This window comes from Helicoverpa armigera, chromosome 21 (assembly GCF_030705265.1).
Source record: "Helicoverpa armigera isolate CAAS_96S chromosome 21, ASM3070526v1, whole genome shotgun sequence".
NCBI lineage: Eukaryota > Metazoa > Arthropoda > Insecta > Lepidoptera > Noctuidae > Helicoverpa > Helicoverpa armigera.
This window is the reverse complement of record NC_087140.1, coordinates 7,310,450-7,331,610: the sequence shown is the minus strand read 5'-3', so window position 1 is coordinate 7,331,610 and position 21,161 is coordinate 7,310,450. Positions and strand designations below refer to the sequence as shown.

General features: G+C 35.5%; 1 long non-coding RNA gene across 1 annotated transcript; it reads right to left on the bottom strand.

Moving 5' to 3' along the window:
* Window positions 1–8,147: 8,147 nt before the first annotated feature.
* LOC110373596 (uncharacterized) lies at window positions 8,148–18,274 on the bottom strand. The gene is made up of 2 exons (XR_002429375.3): window positions 17,551–18,274; window positions 8,148–9,053 (listed from the first exon to the last, which is right to left on the bottom strand). It is a non-coding gene; the product is annotated as an uncharacterized LOC110373596 (long non-coding RNA).
* Window positions 18,275–21,161: the final 2,887 nt, after the last annotated feature.

Here is a 21,161-nt window from a genome sequence, read left to right as displayed (position 1 = left end):
TATGCCAAAGAAGCATGGAGCGTAGCCTGCTCAACATACGGCTAAGCGACCGGATACGCAACACCATTATCCGGTCCAAGACGGGCATACTCGATGTGGGCAATAAGTCTGCGAAGTTGAAGTGGGATTGGGCGGGTCACATCTGTCGAATGCACCCGGACAAGTGGGCCAATATAACCACAAAGTGGATCCCGGAGGATGGAAGGCGACCGAGAGGGAGACCAAGGAAACGCTGGAGGGAAGACTTGGACAGCTTCCTCTCGGACTGGCCTCAAGCAGCGAGGGATAAAGAAAAGTGGAAGGCTTTGGGGGAGGCCTTTGCCCAGCAATGGGACAGCACAGGCTAATAAAAAAAAAAAAAAATTAACTTTACAACTTTTTAAATTTCTGCTAATATCTATTTAATTATAGTAATATAGGAATACCAAAAGACAATTTATAAGCCGCAACTTTTTATACCTAAATATAGGTTCGAAATAAGATTGCTTAGTTTAAATTATTCTTTTAACAAAAGCTCAAAAATATTTTACAAAGTTCGGATACACACATTAAAAGTATGTCGTGACTCGTTGTTCGTGTCCTTTAATTCAAAAGTTTATCCTTCTTAGAATTATAGTCCTCATTCCAGAGAGGAATGGCTCTAAAACTAGATGTTATCAACACGGCAGGATGGTCATTCGTCCGCGGCCGAGTAATGCCGACGCAGTATCCTGTACCGAGAGTAGGTACATACAAGTTGGGCAATTTAAACATGGAAGTACTTACGAACTGCCCTGACTACTCCGCAGGTTTAGGGGAGCAATGACCTATATCCTAGCCGGAGCACTCGCGCTATAACGCTTCAACTACACGACCTCTCAACAACTATACTAAACTCTATTTTTTGTGTGTTAGAATCGAGTTCTAATCATAGATTTCAGGAAGTGTATCCGAACGAGAAAGGCATACGTCAGATTTGGCGGCAATTCTAGTTTGAATCGTATTGGAAAGTGGATAGTTCGGAATTTGAAAACCGAGCGTGTCATTTATAGCCATTTGGTCGCTGTACGGCTGAGTTTATGTTTTTTAAGAATTTATACGGAGTCGGCCGGTGGTGCGTTTGCCTCGGTTATTTTTAACCAATCCAAAAGTTTATTACATGTGCTTACGCAATTAATAGGAGTTTTTATTGGACCGGTAAAGGACTAAAAGCGTTTGATCGAGCTAGAGATGCGTCCGATGGTATTATTTGGGGAACATTTGAAGGCAGGCTCGTTAAAGGAATGTTCTTACGACGTTGTATGTACTTCTCATCAGCGTAATTGTTGATTTTGGTATAGGTGGTACATTCGAGAGGGTTCTAGATTCTTCGGAAGTTACGTCACAGAGAATGCGCCTTACGCCTTTAAATTATTGGAAGGGATTTTATAATTTTGGTGGTCTATAAAAAAATGCAACATAATTTGTTGTCTTTTTGATGAAGACATTGACCATTGATAACCATTAGACCATAGAGGCGTGAATTAAAGAATGGGTCTCCAAATTTAATCTTGAAATAGATTTGATCCATCCTTTTGCATAAGATTTCTAGATTTTGAAAAGTTCTACAGTTGTACATACCTACGTAATATTAAATATATTACTTTTGTTATTTCTGATAGTGCCGAGGTTGGCGTTTCAATCCTCAATCAACTTTTCATTGTTTTTTACTTTATTTTTTTCTCAAATAATGATAAAAATAAAATTATAATTAATATTACCTATTTGAAATTATGTCAGACATCTGGCTTCTGTAAATTACTTCACTAATTAAGTGCTTAGTTTTTTAAGACTAGGGGTTGCAATTAAACACTGTATGAAGGTATCTTTGTAATTAATTTCAAAGATACCTAATGGGATGCATGCACTAATAAAATCATAGATATGTTGTTTTTTTTTTTTGGTTTTGTACAGCTTAGAACCTTATTTATTATTACCATCCAGTACCTATAACCATCGCAACGATTATATAAGTATACTCCGGCATTACTTTTTCAGATGGACCACAAACTAAAAGAAAAAACAAGAATCCTCATTATTAAGAAAGTTTTAAACCCTCATCAAGATTATTTTGAAAACAGAAAAAATACTCTTAATTAACATTTAAAATACTCTACTAGATACTTCATTACGAGAAAACTAAGTGCAGCTGTACGCGAATTCTTACACCGCCATACCGTATGGACAAATAAGGTATCATTTGTAGAAGATAGCCTAGATAATCTAGCCTACTTTGTATACCTTCATCTATTAGCGAAAGGACCAGTATTTATTACACATTCAATTTGATCAATTAAAACAAAACCCATTATCATTTACTTTCCCGCGCGTTTAAGACAAAAAGCGATATGTCACAGCAAATAGTCTATGGCGCGCTTCCATTTTGTTTGTGCTAATTGACGTTTGCCATCTTTTATTTTATCTTTTATTTATTTTAGAGCCGTGAAGATGGAATTTTAAAATGGAGCTTGCGTTAATTTTTAAAGGTTTCGGACGTACTTACAAGAATAATATTGTTCGCTAAAAGAGTTTCAAAATATTTGCCCGTATTATGCGATGAGTCACAGTCATGTCAATAAAAACCGCATAAGTAATCTCATATTATCATAAGCCCTAGATTTTAAACAGCAAGACTAAGCCTTCAATTTTATGACTTTTGAAGAACCTAAAAAAATTTTGTATTTATACACGTGCAGAAATCGATGTCATGATCATACGTTTAGAGTACCCACACACTACAGTTAGCCGACAGTTGACCCACGACAGTTTAAAGAAAATCTTGATTCCAATCAAAGTTTTCAGTAGATCCAACTGGGTAAATACCTGATCTTTGTAATGTGCGTAGGTACTACCATTCATGTTCATACTGATGTATGTACTCTATGTCTAAAAAGGTTTTCAAACAACAAAAGATACAATTAATATCTCCTATATTTATTGAAAAAATTGACAAAGGATGTAAAGTAGGTAAGTAGGCAAAGAGATGAAAAACTTCGTATGAAAATATGGAACAAACTAGTTTGACATACTTAAATACTTATAACAAAAAAAAAACACCAATGAGGTATCTTCATCTTACATAACTCCAGTTTTATATGCAGGTGCTAAATAATTTTAGTACATTATCTTCCAGTTTCTATTTTGCACATTGTATCCGAACTATATCTTGAATAAATTGCTATGTAGCAGAATATACATATTTATAATTATTAAAATGTACGTTTACATATTTGCATGTTATTTTCGAAACTTTAGATTCGATAAGGAGCACATACAGATAAAACTTTACATTTTACACTATTCTTAATAAAACACTGTTATAAAAAATTTACTTCTAAAAACACAAAAAGCAACAAAAAATAATCTAGATTTGGTGTGTAGAGGAAGCAGCTAAGTTAATTTCGCCACCGATTACCAGATCGATGCACCTAAGAGTTTTTGAGAACCTCCCCTTTTTGGAAAGTCGGTTAAAAAAAACTTAAGCTTCAGACACACCTTATGATATTAGGTCGACTGTCGTTTCAGTTAATGTTTGTTTTAAGAAGACAATCAAAGTCAGTATTGACAGACAATATTGTCGTGACAAAGTAATGAAAGTCGCACAGTCGTATCTTTGTCAATTTTCTTAAGTAAAAGGTTTATTTAATATTTTGATAGTTTAATTAAGATTGTGTTTAAGCGATTGTCGTGCCCATTACATTTGTTACTGATACAATGAGTGAGTTATGAATTCATTATTTCAACGGTTTACTAGATTTTAATATTACTCACATACCACGAGAATTAACAATGTAAACTTAAGATAAGACTTGATAGAAATATTGATTAGATTCTTAATTATTTACCGGGCATTTTTGCTGTTTTAATACAGTTTTTAATTTTCAAAGAGACAGCTAAATAGATAAACTTTTACGATGTCGTTATGGAATGCAGTTCTTATGTATCTACAGGAATATTAATAACTTAATAAAGAGTGGTGATTAACTTTGCTACAAACAAACAGAAACTAATATAAATCATTAATGAAAACACATTCTTGCTTCAATGGATCAAAAAGGAAAAAAAAATACTTATTCCGTCCATGGGACCTTGGTACCCATAATGACACCATTCAATCTAAGTAGGTCATTCCACCCTAAGGGTTCAGTACCCTTGGGTAACAGGACTATAGTTTTTTGGTCGATACCACGGACAGGGTCCATTTTTTATCGGCCGCCCTGCGAGTGATTTTACTTATATAGGTACCGTTAAATGTGGGTGCACGAGGGAATGATCCCTTGGGATTAGTTCGAAGATAGATCTTGAGGGCAAAATTATGATTTTAAGAAAACTGAGTTTGTTTGTGAGATGATAATGTTTGGTTTGTTTGTGAGGTTTGTGATATTGTCAATTTCAACTGTTTAAATAGGATAAATATATACTCTTGTACATTCCAAAGTTACGTTACAAGACAGGTGCTTTACAGGAATACATAAGTTATAGAACGCAGTTACAATAACTCAATAAAATCGATAACCAACAAACAACGAATCTTGTTACCAACGAGTACAATGTCTCGATTAAAAATTTTGAACAACAATTAAAGGTCAGACTACACCTGTCTGTTATTGAAAGCGACATTCAACCGCGTTGACATTAAATCACATACTATTGACCATATATAGTGTGTAAACAATTTAACCAAACTTAATTATTTGTAGTGTGAACTTGCCTTAAAGTTTTAAGAACTCAAGGGCTGGTTGTGTCGAACTTAACCTTTTGAACCCGAAACTCGTAAAGTATTCGCTAATTAAAATTTATGATCTGTTAATTTTTCATTCTGCGTGGTCGGGTAAGTCCTCAGAATGACTTGCATTGTATTGCTTCCCTTAAACAAGGAAATGCATTAATTTGTATTTTACATTTAGTACAATAAATACCATGGAAAGGATATTGAAAAAAAAAACGTATCGAAGGACCAAAAAAAAATTGCAAAACAAATCCTAAACTACTAGGGCAAAACGTAAAGATAACACAAATTTCGCAATCGAAGTACCAGGGCGCCATACAACGGAGGACATCTAATGATCGCAATCAATAGTACAGTTATCGTGAGTTGGACAAATCCTATGGTCGCGCGTGTGTAGCTCAGAAGACGCCCTTCCGCATTCCAACCGGCCGCCGACCCACTGCACTAGTGGCCGCGTATCCCTGATCCTGCCGCGGGCTGCGCTAGCGAAGGCACTATCGATACTCGATACTTATAACTCGAGCTAGTTCTACTTGTATTAGGGAGGTGTAAAAAATTCTAAGGACGGAAGGAGATGTCGTGTGTCAAATGTGGAGGAATTTTCGTGTTTAAAATTGTTTTTTTTTTGTGGTGATTTGTTTTGCGCCCTGTATTTTAAGGAAGTGTATGTATTTTTACATTTGTCAAAATTAGAATATAATGGCACTTACACGTGTAATGTACATGTTAATTAAGATTCGCAATAATCTGCAAGGTTTTATGTAAATACGGTCACTTGTTTTTCCAATGTAGTATTAATGTTTCTAAGCCAATCTTTTTGGTAGAGACTTGTCTTCGGTCGACAATTCTGTCTTAAACATCGATATAATGAGTAAGAGACATCACTAGTGGTCAGTTTAACGGGTCCCAACCCTACATAGTCAGCTAGCTTACATGGATACCGCTAAACGATACATCAAAAGGTTAGTACTTCGGTAATAGCTTATTATAGTCGCTCCTATCTCGTAAGTGGTCGCGATTATACCGTGGCTGGTTCGGAATTTAGGACTAACGGTTGGCCTTTATCGTTCTCCTATGATTTATGCGCTCCTAGTAGCGTCACTTATTTATATTTGTTTGGTTTCAATATCTAATACGTATTCTGTTGTTTGACTGTCATTTTTTTGGTCCTTTGGTACATCATACATGTTTGTGGTATGTAAAGTTTGGTCTTGTGATTATACGAGTACAATGTTCATTCTCATAGCCCTTAAGGATTGTTTAGACCGGTCTTTGTAAAGGGCTCGGCCGTTCACAAACAATACTGTTTGTTTTATCATTTTATCAATATTTTTGATAATTCTATCATTTGTTTTTCAATAGTAACTTACATTTTCTTCTATTCTCAGTCCATTTTGATGCCAATTTCCTCATTAAACTTAAAATTACGAATGATAATGTATACTGATATGAATTCGTGTGTAATTACAAGTAGTCTTGACATTTAGTGATCTTATTTGTCATCAGAGGGTCACCGTGAACTCTTGTTATGTCGTCAGTTTGTCACTCTTGATTACTTGTTCATGTTTAATGGTCCTATAACTTACTTACCTTCAATGAGGGCTCGTGGGGTACAGCCACACGGGTCAAACGATGCTAAAGTAAAGCAAAGCTTGGTGTAGGCGGTACGGTCCTCTGTGTTTCGGAAGGCAGGCTTCATTGGTCAGCTGGCTTGATTGTTACTGGTAGTCAGATGCCCGAAAGTTTGTCAAGCAGTCTTGCTAAGGGGTATTGGGTTGCCTGTGCAACTGGGTTGAGGAGGTTAGAATTGCAGTTGCTCCATGTAAAACACTGGTACACTGCTGCATTGGGTTAGACTGGAGTCCGACATCAATACATCTGAGAAAAGGCTAGGCAGATGATGAATGATGAGACCCGAAGCTTAAATGCAAGATGAGGAAAAATCTATCACTATTCAAAAGTCATGACTCAAAATACATACTTCAATGTTACGAAATACCGTTAAGTAATTAGTGCTGGTCATTAAAGTAAAGTCATAACCAAGGGACGATTGTCGTAGGTCAGTTCAACTGAAGTATTGTCTTTTATGCCTTCTTTGGTTGTTGATGTGATTTCCTTAGTATGATACTTTTTAATCTCTAGTTGTCTTATACATGTCTTTCTAAGTAAGTAATGCACCAACCATGTTATCTCTGCATCACCTTAAGGTTAGAATGCCCATGGCATTAAGTCCGCCTTTGTAATTGTATGATTGCATAAAGTTAAATAAATAAATAAATACCAGCTTCCTACAACGGTTTCACGCATTTTCTGAAGGAACTAATTTCCGAACTCGGATAAAAACAATTCTGGTAAAAGTAAGTACTAAAGTATAAGCTATATTACTGACTAGTTTAATAAAAATCTGTTCAGTAGTTTTTGCGTAAAATAATAACATTATTAAGATTAATAATATTGTTATTGAATTATGTATTAATTCTAATAAGTGGGTTGAGTCCACTTTTCTTGGTTAACTAGGATCATATCCGCTTAGCTACAAGTTTCCTCGAGCGATCCGTGGGAACTATTTAGCTCATCCGGATAAAAATGAGGGTATAGCCTTCCATGATAAGTAGGTGAAAGAATTTTACAATTCAGACCGGCTGTTCCTGAGATTAGCGCGTTTTATGAAACCAACAAGCATTAGTTTGTGTTGTTAGTTTATACCTGCTCAAGAAAAACCATTCGTAAAAAGTGAAATAAAACTTCCATTATGTTACCTACGTGTGTTTTTCAAACCTTAATATTATTATCAAAATAAATTTATTTGAAACTAACTTGAGGAGTCACCAAATCATAAGGCTCTCCCTAGACGGTAAATAATTGTTGAGCATGTTATGTTGCGCAAATATTTTGACTGTCTAGGGACCGCCTAGGGTATTTCTAATACATATTTTGCATTACTTCATGTCACACCCTATCTACCTGTATTTTAAACAATAAAACATACTTACGAACAAACAAATGAAGGTATTCTATATTGTTTGTTATAAGTATGCGGATGTGCAATTCTTTTTTGTTTTGGACCATTGACAAGAATAATAACATCGTTATCTATTTTGCGAAGTTTTTTAAAGGTATCTAATGTTTTGTTTGTTAGACTTTTCTTAGAGAGGTCTGGTATAAAAATAATAGTATTTGTATCTACTCGTAAATACAGAAAAAATGGTTATTTTAAGCCTTGAAGACTATGATTTTGGATCTGATAGGAAATGTAATTTTATCTTCATACTATTATTACTTAATATATTATAGCACTTACGAGTTTATATCCAAAACATGGATTATAATTATACATACAAGATGTTCTTATTGTATTGATTTTTGATTATGATTGGGGGTTTAAATAACAACAACTCAGTTTCAAAATAATATAAACATCTTTATTATCCCCTATATTATGCCTTTACTTTCGCTTACATTGATTAAAATTTCAAATATCCTAGGGTGGGATCCTTTCTAGGCCTTTTTACCAAAAGAAGAACGAAAGAGATTAAATTAATTTTAATAATTCAGTCTTTATTGGCAACACTGAATTTTTAAAAGTAGCCGCTTACATTTAACGCAGTCTTATCTACATAATAATAGAATAAACTAATATTTAAAGACAGAGTTTTATTGTAAAGTAAAAATCTAAAGGGCCAACAAGAAGCATTGGAAAAGCGTTGCAACTCTATTTACATTTTATCAAGCGGAAGGTATAACATGGTAACTCGAATTGTGTTGGAAGTTACGTATTCAAGGAGCCGAAATTACTAAACTAGGACTTAAAGACTAATAATGATTTCTATATAGGTATAGTATGCGGTAAATTTTTGAAGGTTTCTCAAAATAATGTACAGTCAGAGTGAAGAAAACCGTTCAAAATCCCCTTGCCTCTTTTTGCTTGTCATTTCAATTTTCTTAATCTATATTATCGATGTTACTTTATTGACACGAAAGAAATGAGAAATACAACTAGAAATGAAAAGTAGGTATACAATTCATATCAACAAAATAACATCAGCTTATATTAAAGTTATAATAATTTATATAAAATAAACAAATGCTTGAAGGATATGTGCAATTCCTTGAGAAAATTATATCAGTCATATAACATCTTATGTACTACTGAGTATTAAACTTAATGAAGTAGAATCAGTAGGATGATGAACGAACATTGAGCTGGGTGATGGTGATGATGATAATGATGATGATGGTGGTGATAGAGGAAATGATGATGATGAAAGTGATGTGAAGCTGAAGGCCGATGTAGTCGCATTTACATCTGGAAATAAAGAAAAGGAGAATATTAGTACAAATGGTTATTTTGAACACAAAGATATGGCACACATAATAATATTAGGAATATTATTTTGATGTAGAAATTGGTTAGGGTTGGTCAAAATTTTCAGACAAGTTTCAGAGCGTCGAGACAGTTTTATTCACGAATTTGATCAGAGTTTCACGAATTTGTTTGTCTAATCTTTTGTCTTGTTATTGTTTAAATTAACATTCTTGTGAACCTGTTTCTATTTGTCTTGTCAACTTAAATATCGTCAATTTGAATTCCAATTATTTCAAGTTAAGCGTATTATCCTAATTTACCCTCTAAAGTTTATATAATTATTTGACGCACTGAACGACCACATCCCGTGACTTTGTCTTAAATATTAAGTACCTGTTGTAAATTAATACTGACTAAACTGGAATATTGTCCCATATTGGCTAATGACACACAGGACGTCAGATGGCATACAGGGGGACAAGTTATAGTTTTTTTTTTTTTATATAGGCTAGTTGCTAGTGTTTTGGTAAAAAGGTTTTATATTTTTTGAAAATGTGTTGTGTAGTTTGGCAGTTTTCAGATAACGTATTTTCGATTTTGGAAGTTTTAGGGAGTTATATATTTTAGTCTGGTTAATAGTTGGCTTTTTGAAATACATAGGTTTTTGATTTGGGATTCTTCTTAATTTAAATGTTCGTGTTATATATGAAGACTTTTCGCTCGGTTGGAAGCTCAATTAAAAAGGTACTATGTACTCAATTTCAGTCGAGTTCAGTTCAAACTTGCAAGCTGACCGAGTGGAAGTAATGCTCTTAAGTTTCAAGACTTTAAAAAACAAAACGATGCTGTCTGTCACCAATCTAACAAAAACATTAAACACAATAGGCGGCGCGTTCTTTGATAACCATCACACAATTGAACAATAATCATAAAAAGATTTTTTGCAAATACATTTGGCCGACCACCTAGATCACCCCGGACCATTGCGTATAGTTTTATTACAAGGTCGTTACTCATTTTTAGCTTTTTTTCGCAAAACCCAACATTTTTTAACAATCCGCATTGCAAAAAGTGGTCATTTGTTTTCTTCGGCGTTTTACATCCTATTTGCGCAAGATAATTGTTGGCGAATGGCTCTTGTTACAATGCTTTGTTCCTTTTCACGTTCCAGTGTTCGGCTATTCTTTTAGACGCATCAAACAGCCGCGAAATAACACGCTTTTGCTCAGGGTTTCATAAAAACCTCGTTGGCGAACGTCTTTTATGAAGTTTAAATTTCAAGTGCATCTCACTCACTTTAACGATCAAAATAAACTATCATATAAAACTGTATAGAAATGGAAGCAATCGATTCTTTTCATTGCGCATCCTTTCGATTATGGACTTTTACTACTTATAGCGATTGAATTCAATTTTTATTGCAAACACATAAATATCGTGCGTTCATAGATATATTTCATATTTTAATTGAGCAGCAGAACAAGCGTTTAAAATAAATGTTTGCTTTAATGGGCGGCAGTTGGCAGGCGCTACATTTTGAATTCACAATTGCTACACATTCTGGACACAAAGGATCTAGTTTTTAACGCGACGCATCCAATTACAATCTACTGATAAAGACACTAATTATAATAGAAGAGTATGCGTGTCCCGCTCATGTCCTAGAGCAAAAAACTAGCCAATATTTGCCGGCAGTTGGCCCACTGTGCACCGGCCAGTAGTCATCCTTGGCTGGGGCAGGTTCCATGCACCTGTCATTGTTCAATTAAACCTGGCGACACATTGCCTTAAATAATTCCTTCAAATATATGCCAGCCTGCTTGTACATAGCTAAGCAGGTACACGCTGCATTAACAGGAATTTTCAGTTCAAAAAATGTACCATTCATCTCTGTCATCTTTATCTAACAATTCTGATGTTCGACGCTAGTCGATACCAGATGGCGCTGCTCAACTCAATGTTATTTTAGTATTCAGGTGTCGTTATTATTATTTTAATGCTTTTTTTACAATTAAAGTATTACTCATCTCATCTCATTAAAACTAAATATGGAATCGATTAAAGTTCTCGAATTACGATTGTAATCTCGGGACTGTTCGGATCGTCAACTAGAACACTCAGTACTAGGAGAGCAGAAGCTATAAAGAGTTCGTTCGTTACGGACTGACAACCGCCTTCTAAGCAGTTCTGAATACCGAGTGCAAGTGTAAGTCATATGAAAGGACTTGCAGGTTGGCTAGACTTGCCAAAATGGGAACTAGGATTTTTCCTAGTATTGAAAATGGGTTTAATTATAATTTTGATACCATGTTTTTTAGTGACACCATTTAGGCGTTACATTTAAGTCAACGATACACAATCGCAAAGTTTTCTAAACTGAGTTGGGATTAAACATTCTTAATCCTTATCTAAAAAAAGAACACGGAAGCTAAAATGTCTTCTTCCTTTATTGTAAGATCAAGAAAAGCGAGTTATCTTCAGCTTATTACGGGGAGACGAGGTACCAGGCCCGCAGAGATTGCGGGAGGCCAACTTGTGACGTACGTTGTAGTTTCAATGTTGTAGTTATATACACAAACGTACGTACGTGGGCACGTCTGGAGGTGTGCGTGAGCGCGTGTAGGCGCGTCACAATCACAGCGCCTGACGACATTTTGACGTATTTTTCTGTTTATTCTAAGTAAAAATGTTGTATTTTTGAGTAATTTGCAATTAAGTATTAAAATAAAATATTAAAAATGAATGACAAAAATCGTCTGAACGTGATTTCTATTTTGAGTGAATTCTTATTCCTAAAAAACGATGAATTTTAATACCGGGGCAATGCGTCAAGGCGAGGCGTAAAGCGACTTTTTTCTAATTCGTAAGGTTGACGCTCTCGTGTTCACACGGGGGCAAGCCTTCACACGTTCGTGTTCGTTGGCTCTACGAACTGCCTATGCGGAAACACAACTTTGCTATTAACACGCGTTCCTTTACTATGAGATACTGCCACTTATGCACGTACATACATACATAGTACGTGTTATACGAGGAAAGCGTTTTCACTACAACACACAGGCATCCGTCCAAATACAAGTAGAACGAGAGCATGAGCCGTGTACGCATGTACATTTACACTTGTGTACGATTTTCCACATGTGAAAGTTGCGTTCATGTTGTATTTTCAGATTCGTTCGTGAGCAGTTTCTACGTTTCGGGTACTAGGGAAGCAGAAGTTTCAAGGAGTGATTCACACACACGTGCTGGTTTCTCGACCCATGTGTGCGTTATCTAAATACGACTCTTATCTAATAGACACGACAAACACATCAATTGGTGTTTTGATTAGAATTTAAATTTAAAAATAGTTGGGAATTTTGTGGTAGCATTACGTTATTGTTTCGTGAATAGCATGTTGGGCGGCGTTGATAAGGTGGATGCACCTCGAGAGTTGATTGAACGCCTGCCATCTCATCATATCCTAGTATATTGGCGTTCATTGCAGTCGTGTCAATGACTTGATCGATGACGAATCCATCAGTAGCTACGTCAGAAAAAAAGATAAGGAAAGCTATCTTCAGTAATTTAAAATGATCTTCCACATTTAAATGTAATTATTTATCTTATAATGTATCTTCAGTGTAGATACTAAGGTGACATTTTGATGAATTAATAATTATCTAATCTTGTATTAATTTATTAATTTTTGACGCAAAAATGTTGTAGCTGTCTGTTGTAAAATATTTATTACAAGCAATGTTACTCGAGTATATTTATGTTATGGTAATTATAAAACCCGTCGCACGTGGTCATCGCATACGTCTTTTGAATAGATTCTTTTTAAATACGGAATACTGTGGCATTCAAATAAGTGTTCTATGTTTAAAAATAGATCCAACGTAACTTGACATATTCTTCATCAAGATTTAGACTCAAACGGCGAGCTCATAAAAACCGTGAAATCGATGCCAACAGACATATTTAAATCGATATTGTGTACCCAATAAGAGTAAAAAACAGTATCGACCAATTATAAAAGTGCAGCTCGAATCGATCAGTTGAAAAAGGAACATTCACGCGGATATTACGCCAATATGTTATGCAAACTGTGATGCAAGCCAACTTGTATTGTAACAAGTAAGGTTGCAGATAAAATATTGAATTTTAGGTGTCTGTGGCCGATAGTTGACCCACTGACTACATTTACTGGCCCCTAGATAGATGTTCATTTGGCACGAGTGCGCTAAATGTCAAACTATTAAAGCTGTCTAATGTCAAAGTCATTTTGACCACCGAATTTTGTCAGAAGAGACGGGAGACTTCAAAATAATGTCATATTTAAAAGGCTGTTAAGTGCAATTACTTTCAAAACTTAGGTATAAATTCTCGATATCTCATTTCAAATAATAGTTACAAATACCTAGTAGCCACGTCTAGGATGAAACGTATGAAATGACAGGTTACAAACGCATCGCGTGCACGTTTGAAAAGAAAAGCTATAAGGAAGACAAGTGGTTCAACAATGCATTTTTTAAAGCCACAACCAAAGAGTATAAACTCTATGAAATAAATCAGCTCAGCAAAAAAGGTTGCAACACTTTTTTATTTCGAAGAAACCAGTATCAAATATTTACGGGTTAAATTAGTGGCTTTAATGTCGAACGATCGAATTGCATATGAGCTATCAGAACCCGAGGTCGCGCCATTGTGAAATTATTTCATAAGTACATAACACTTCATGCAGTTCCGTCAATCCCGACCGTTTTATGATTTTCAAGTGAAAGGATTGGTTTTAAGCCGCTAATATGTTACTGAAATACATAAAACTGTGACACAATTCACGCAAATGACACTCAAGGATAAATTCTTTTGTTTAACTTGCGAAAAACAAAGATATTTTAGTATGCTACATGCTGAATTAGCATCAGGTGAAAAGGTCATGAATTCAATTTGCATCGGTGTTCAGGTAAACACAGTCTAAGTATATTATGAAGACATTTTAAACATCCCAAAACGATGAAAATTATTTCGGAGTTTTCGTTAATAAAAATAAAATGTCCAATTAAACAGAGGAATAGCTCAATAAATTCATTGATAAGTAATTAAGCTCCGTGGATTTATATCGACAATATTGTATTATCTATGTCTAATGTTTGGTCAAAGCTGTGTTCAAACAAATAGGAACTGGTTCCTTACAAGTTTATTGACTCCACCAAAATTCTACCATACATTCCTTGTCTCATATTTTTTGATAGAAAATTAAAAACATTGGCTGTATGTGGACTTGTTTTTTTGTTACCTTCCTCGTTATTACATCACGATGACTTTGTAGTAATTGGTTATTTCTAGATTTTTCTAGTTTAGGTAATGCTCGTGTTTGTAAAACATTGAATTCGCGACCTTTCCTTATCACCGAAACTCTTATGTTTGTGTTAAGTAATCACGGAAGTGCTAATTAGCAATGCGTTCATAAAGATTTAGCGGCTAATCGATACACATTTGCGCAATAACAGAATAATAAGCATAGACATAATCAAGACTTGTAGATGAAAAAGCCGAGACGGTCATCAGGCAAACATCCCATAATTTAAAGCTGACATAAAAACTATTGTACACATATTCAAATGAGCATTTCGAGCCATTTATCTTAGGTGTGCTCGCACAATAATAGCATCGCGACGGTATTATTAATGCACGTAATTTGGCATGTACCTAAATAATGTTTTTATAGTTGCATAAACAACACGACACCTGCCGCATCGCGCGCTCGCTCGGACCAGCCCACTTAATTATTTAAACATAAAACCTTTAATTAGACCTACCAGCTGCCATTCGACCTTGTATTGCACCTTTGTAATGCGACAAGCAGTATTTTGCATCGCAAAAACTATACATTTTTAACTTCAATTCATGCGCTGTTTTTACTTGTTGCAGAAAAAATGGCGATCTACTGACGTTCTTTGTTGATATTTTAAGAATCGATAACATTATTGGTCTAATTTGCATGTTAAACGGAATTATAAGTTTGTGAAGGAGCCATTAATGCATCTGCTTGGCGTGAGGTGCATTAGCTCGCGTGTTTGTTCTCTTGTCTATGCACTTGAATGGGCACCTGTATGTCAAACCACACGTTTCGTACGCTGTACTTTTAGGACGCACGCTGTGCATTTTAACTAGAATAATTTATTTTTGTCAAGAACAGTTTTGCGGTGCAATTTCGCGGTGCAACGTGCACTCGAACTAAGATATGCACTAATTAATACTAAACGGATGGAATATTAAACGCGCGGCAACAATTCTCTGGAATTTTTGTTAACATGAACTTAATCGTGGTAGAGTAAAACATTATCTGTGTTTATTTAAAAAAAAGCAGTTCGAACAAATAACTTACAATCAGTATTTTTTAAACCACAAATTAACCTCGACGCCTGATTCTTTATTTAAAAGTTCAAAACGAGAACCGGTCATTTTACACGTTAACTTTGTTAACCCTACAATTTGCTTACTAAAATGTTGTTTGAGAATTTTTCAAATAATGCATTTTATTTCGTCAGTACAACGTTGCAAATTCTTGCTCAGCTGTCGTAACATTGATTGTTGAGTATGTGTGTCGTACTTGATTTCATGTTTTTACATAACGTTGTGAAGTCTGTAGCAAATATCTGAGTCAAGTACTTAAAAATTAAGCCAATTTGGCTCAGGTGTGTAAAGTTTCAAGAACTGATTGGTTCATGTGTTACGACTTTGTGAAACAACTAATTCCCTGTTCAATAACCGTAATTTATGCACACGTAATGTCGGTAAAGGACGCGCAATAAATACTCTATGGACAGCCACATATCATCGCTCTAGTGTTGTTTGTTACCACAATGATGTAGGCTAGTTTTTATTTCTCCCACTGCGATTATCTATTCACAAATCAAACTTTTTAGGAAACTTGTATCCGAGTCTTTAACCTGACCATATAACGTTTTATTACTCCTAGTTGCCCTAAAAAGAGAAATAAAATATCTTTTTCCGAGTCAAGTTTTATCACAATCAAATTACGCCACATTAAGTTACGTCGCGACCAGTCTTGACTATATTAAGTTACCGAAATAGATGGCATGAGTTTAAATGGACTAACAAAGGAAGAAACCAACGTGCGGAGAATATTATGAGCAAAAAATATGGCGGACTAGGGTGGTAGTGACCTATGATGACGCAATGCCAAAAACAGGCCACACTGCAGCCGCCAGAGGCTCGCTGCCGAAGAGGGGTCAAGGAGGTTCATCGCGGAATATTTCTCAATCTCGTACAGACATGTGCGAACCTAAATACCTCGTACTCGTGAATCACCGTGTCATCGCTACAGAGACAATTAAAAATATCAATCAATCCAAATTCGAATTTCAAAATTCGAGCGCGTTACGCAACGTCCTTTTCCTGTTGCATTTGTCAAATATCGAGTTCGGTGTTGCAATTGTTTTTTTTTATTCTAAATAATGTTCGAGTTTTAAATAGGTATTAATATGGCGTAAGTAACGACATTTTTTGATGTCGCCGAGGAGCGCGGTCGTGTCCGCGTCTATTTTGAACTCCCGATCGGACGCTCGCCCGGTTGTTGAACTGGAATAATTCGGCAAACACAGGCACATTACGCGCTTGTTAATCTCATGATGTTATGATACGTGTTGGGCCGCGTGCCGATTATAAAATACCTTTCCGCGTACTCGTCTACACGCGGTATCTATAAACTTTATTACACCTAATGTAATTAACTATGTCGAGGAAGCCGATACTGAAACAATATTAACAACAGATTCCTATCAGTTAATTGAATATCAGACCAATAAAGTTTAAAACCTCGTTTTAAAAGTTGTTTTTTAGGTTTGCCAGTAATATGACACAATAATGATAATTAATTATAGCAACGATTACATTCGCAATACAAATGAGCGGTGTTGTGTTTACGCGAAGTGGACGCAAACATGCAGAGATGGGTCGCGGCTGTGTGGGTGCGTCCCTGTGCTGGTGTGGGTGTGTAGTCTCTGTGTGTGTACGTGGAAGCGCGCGATGAAATAAAATATGTCCGGTCAATGAACTCGCGGTCGGTGCCATAAAAATCGCGATACGGGCCGAAATTTGGACAGAAAGCCGAATATTCAACCTTATAATTGATTTAAAAATATACACTTTATTGTAGCGTGCAGACATGACGCGTGTTCTAAATTCAAAATGATCTTATTTGGTTGTCCAAAAAGTCCGAATATGGCGGCCGGGGAATAGGAAGGATTACAGCTGTGCAACGAACTTTAATATGCAGCGTGCAGCTCTCGTGTCCGCCACGGCGACAGCTGTCCGTTTCGCTCTTTGTCTCTCAGCACCCATGACTGAATCTTAATTTTGACCAACCCTTAAAAACGGAGATGTCTGTCAAATACAATACGACCATTCCATCCATTCTTGAATTGAAAATTTGACAGCCATCTCCAAAAAAAGAAAGAAAAAAAGTATGAATGAAAAAAATACTCACTTGAATTGAATTTTAGTGTTGTCCAGATAGAAACAGGCTGTTGCAATTGATAATGTTCCAAACGTTGTTGTTTCTATGGGTGTTCATTTCCGGATTGCACGCGGCGCGCGAGTCAGCTGATTTCCATCCAATGACCTTGCGAACACGTCCTCCCTTCATTTTATTCATAGTATTTACAGGCGATGAGTTGTTTATGGTTCAGTGGTGTTCGGAGCTGAACCTCCGCTTCCTACACGAGGATGTCTCCCGCGGGCTGGTGCCTGTGAATATCCTGCGTCTTCCGCAACACATCTTGTCTCATCGGAGATGGGGGTTTAGTATATTTCCGTGGGGTCTAAACCGATCATTGTCACTTTAGTATTGCCCAGTAGGATCAAGTACTTTCGTGTCCATTTTTTTTTATATAATAAGAATCTTATAGGATTTGGACAAATGTGGGGTTCTAGAAGTTAGTACTGACCAGTGGGGTCCAGAGTGGAGTCCATCGTGGCGGTTGTTTTTTTAATAAAGTCCAGTTGGGTCCAGGGTGAGTATATCCATGTTAGCACAGTCAACACAACAGTTCGTTAGGTGCACGGTCGCGAGTTTGGTTCGGGGCACTGTAGTGATCGCGCGTGCGTCGTGCCGGCCAATGAGACGAGCGCAGCGCCCGCGCGCTTATATGATAGAAGCGCGCTATGTAGGCGGCATCTGGCGGCGAGTGGACAAAACGTGGAAATATAGTTTTCCGAACGGCGTTACATTGCATATTGTAGCGATTCTTGGGGTCGAAGAATTTTCTTCTGCACAAAAATCAAAATTTTACCGTACTTCCTACTGCAAATGTGAACAATTTAACGTACAAAGCGAAGAATTTGATGTAGTTTAAGCAGCCGGAGGTGAATGAACTTGGAAGACATCTTATTTCTAATAATTGGTTGTATCGTCCAGCCGATGTAACATAACATGACAGCTACTGTGAATGAACAATGTTATTATTTGCGCTCACACAGACTTTACTAGACTTTTGAAATTACAGGGTTTTTGCTAAAGGGTTTTGGATATTAATTGCTAAGATTTGGTAGATTCAAATTTTAGGTTTTTGGTTTAGTGCAAAATGATTTTTCCTTATCAGTTCATCCAACTAAGCTTCTAAAGAATTTTGTCCTTACCCATTACGAGAAAATTGACAAAGATGAACAATCAAGTAAGCTTCCTATATATCTCTCAATTTTTTACACTCAGGAGAATCCAGACAAACACAAGACTATTTTCATATTAATTGAAAATAATCATTATGTATCATGTGGTTTAATTGGTTTCTTCATGTTTTTCCTGAATGTAGAGATTTTCTTCAGGACAATAGTCACATCTGGAAGTTACAGGATTGAATTTGTATATTAAGCATGTTAGTAGTTGTGGTTTGTAGATTAGAAAATATCGTCTGCAGCCTTTTTTTTTCTCCCCAATGAGAGGCACAGGATATACCACTTTTGCTCGGGGCGGATTGGCGATTTCAGACTATTTCGTTCCAATGTATAAAACACAAACAAATATTATAAATTATTTAATGATTGCCGCAAATAAAAGAATGACGCAAATGAGTTCAAAGCTTTGTTAAAACATTATTATTAAAATACCCATTAAACTGTGTAACTAAACCAGATATAATTAAATCATAGAAGTATTTCATTCTTAAATGAGTTTATATATTTAATCAATTAATGCTTTAATTTATTGTGATGAAAGCGCCATTTTAGTTTTTGATACAGTTACCACTTTAGCAGTGCAATAAACTTTAGGTCAAATTCAATGTCTATCAAATACTTTCATCTCTTTAAATATTGATAAGATAAGAGCAGCTTTATTCGTTTTACGTTTTTTCTTTTTATATAAATGTAGATTAGGTTAACGTTGAAATATTGTAAAGTTTGTGTAAATAACAAAAACAACAGCATTTTAAATAATGTAGCAACAAGAAATGATATAGGATTCAATCAATCCTTGCAGGCTCTAAAAAAACTCTTGTGTGTATCTACCAGACTCGGGACTATAAAGTCCCGGATTTGAAGGCGAACGTGGGGCCAAAGCCAACGCGCTGAAGCCTTTTTAAGACAATTTTTGAAGAAAGTTATTCTATTGTGATTATTCTACCTTTCTAAAGCATTTGAATAAGATGACGTACATTTCAGAATGCTAATTTGGTAATAATATTCCGTTAGGATCAAATAACCTACATTTTTGAACAGTTAAAATCCTGCTGCTTCGATATAACTACATTTCTTTTTGGTTTTGAAATACAATGAATAAGTTTTGTATGAGTGTTGAAAGGGTTCCTCAGGGTTCAATATTAAGACCCATAAAAACCTTTTTAAAAACCTAGTTTTCTATATTTATGACATCATAATGCTAGTGAGGTCACCCCGAAAAGGGATGTAAGAATATTATATGAAATAATATTATAATATTTTAAATTCAATTCAGTTACCTAATTAGGAATGTTTGGCCAAACATATCTCCCTTCTAATGGAAAATTACAAATGCAGTTCTTAAACAACAAAGTATCATATGGTTAGAGAAATGATGACACTATGACGGCAATATATGGTAATTACAACATATACCCAATTAAGTAAATAACAAACAAAACCGAATATTGCTTACTATGAGCAATAGGTACCTACATGACATGAAATTTCAAATAAAAGTTAGACAGTACCACAATTTGCGGTTAATATACTTGCGTCAATAGATTATCGGGACCTATTCACTGTCGAATGTGAATTTGACTCATATAGATGTACCTACTCATTATTATTTAAATATACAATTTTAAAGCGATGTTCTTTTGTTCGTTCAAGAAGTCTTATATCCCGATACTGTTTCCCGCAGTTTCATCCGTGTTAAGGGGGAATTATTTATTACTAGCTTCCGCCTGCGGCTTCGCCCGCGTGTTGTTTTGATGAAAAGTAGTCTATGTGTTAATCCAAGTTATCACCTATCTACATACCAAATTACTAAATCTTTTTTTTCAAAGTTTTCCTCTTTATAATATTAGTATAGATAATATTAGTAGGAAGTAGGATAATAGTATACTTAGAAGTGCCGAAGTTGTGTGGTTCAGCAATACGTAAACTATATAATTACGTCAATAAAAGAGTAGGTATGTGACATTTTAATTTAATATTATTTTGACTCAGCAATTAGGTGTTTTCGAGAAATTATTGCACGCATTTCAACCGCAACCTTCTTTGCGGTTGATTTGATAATTTCAATTTATCGTTCAACTAACTGTATCCCGCGATTTCACCCGCGTCCCTTGGGAACTTAGTCCCGTCCTCGGACAAAATATAGCCTATGCTATGTGCTATGTAGCTTCACAATAGTGAATGTTTTTCAAATCGGTTCAGGAGTTTCGGAGCCTTTACCTTTGGTTGGTACCCACCAAGAAACAAAAAAAATATTCTTCTTTAGCATATGGGGTGTGTCGGATTAGGTTATTTTTTTTTACAATTCGCCATAGAATATCATAAAGTATATGCAATAGATAGGATTTAATGTGATTGTGAACGACACACCCTGTATTAGTACCTATAAAAGTAGGTATAGATGTTATAAATACTGTCGAATGT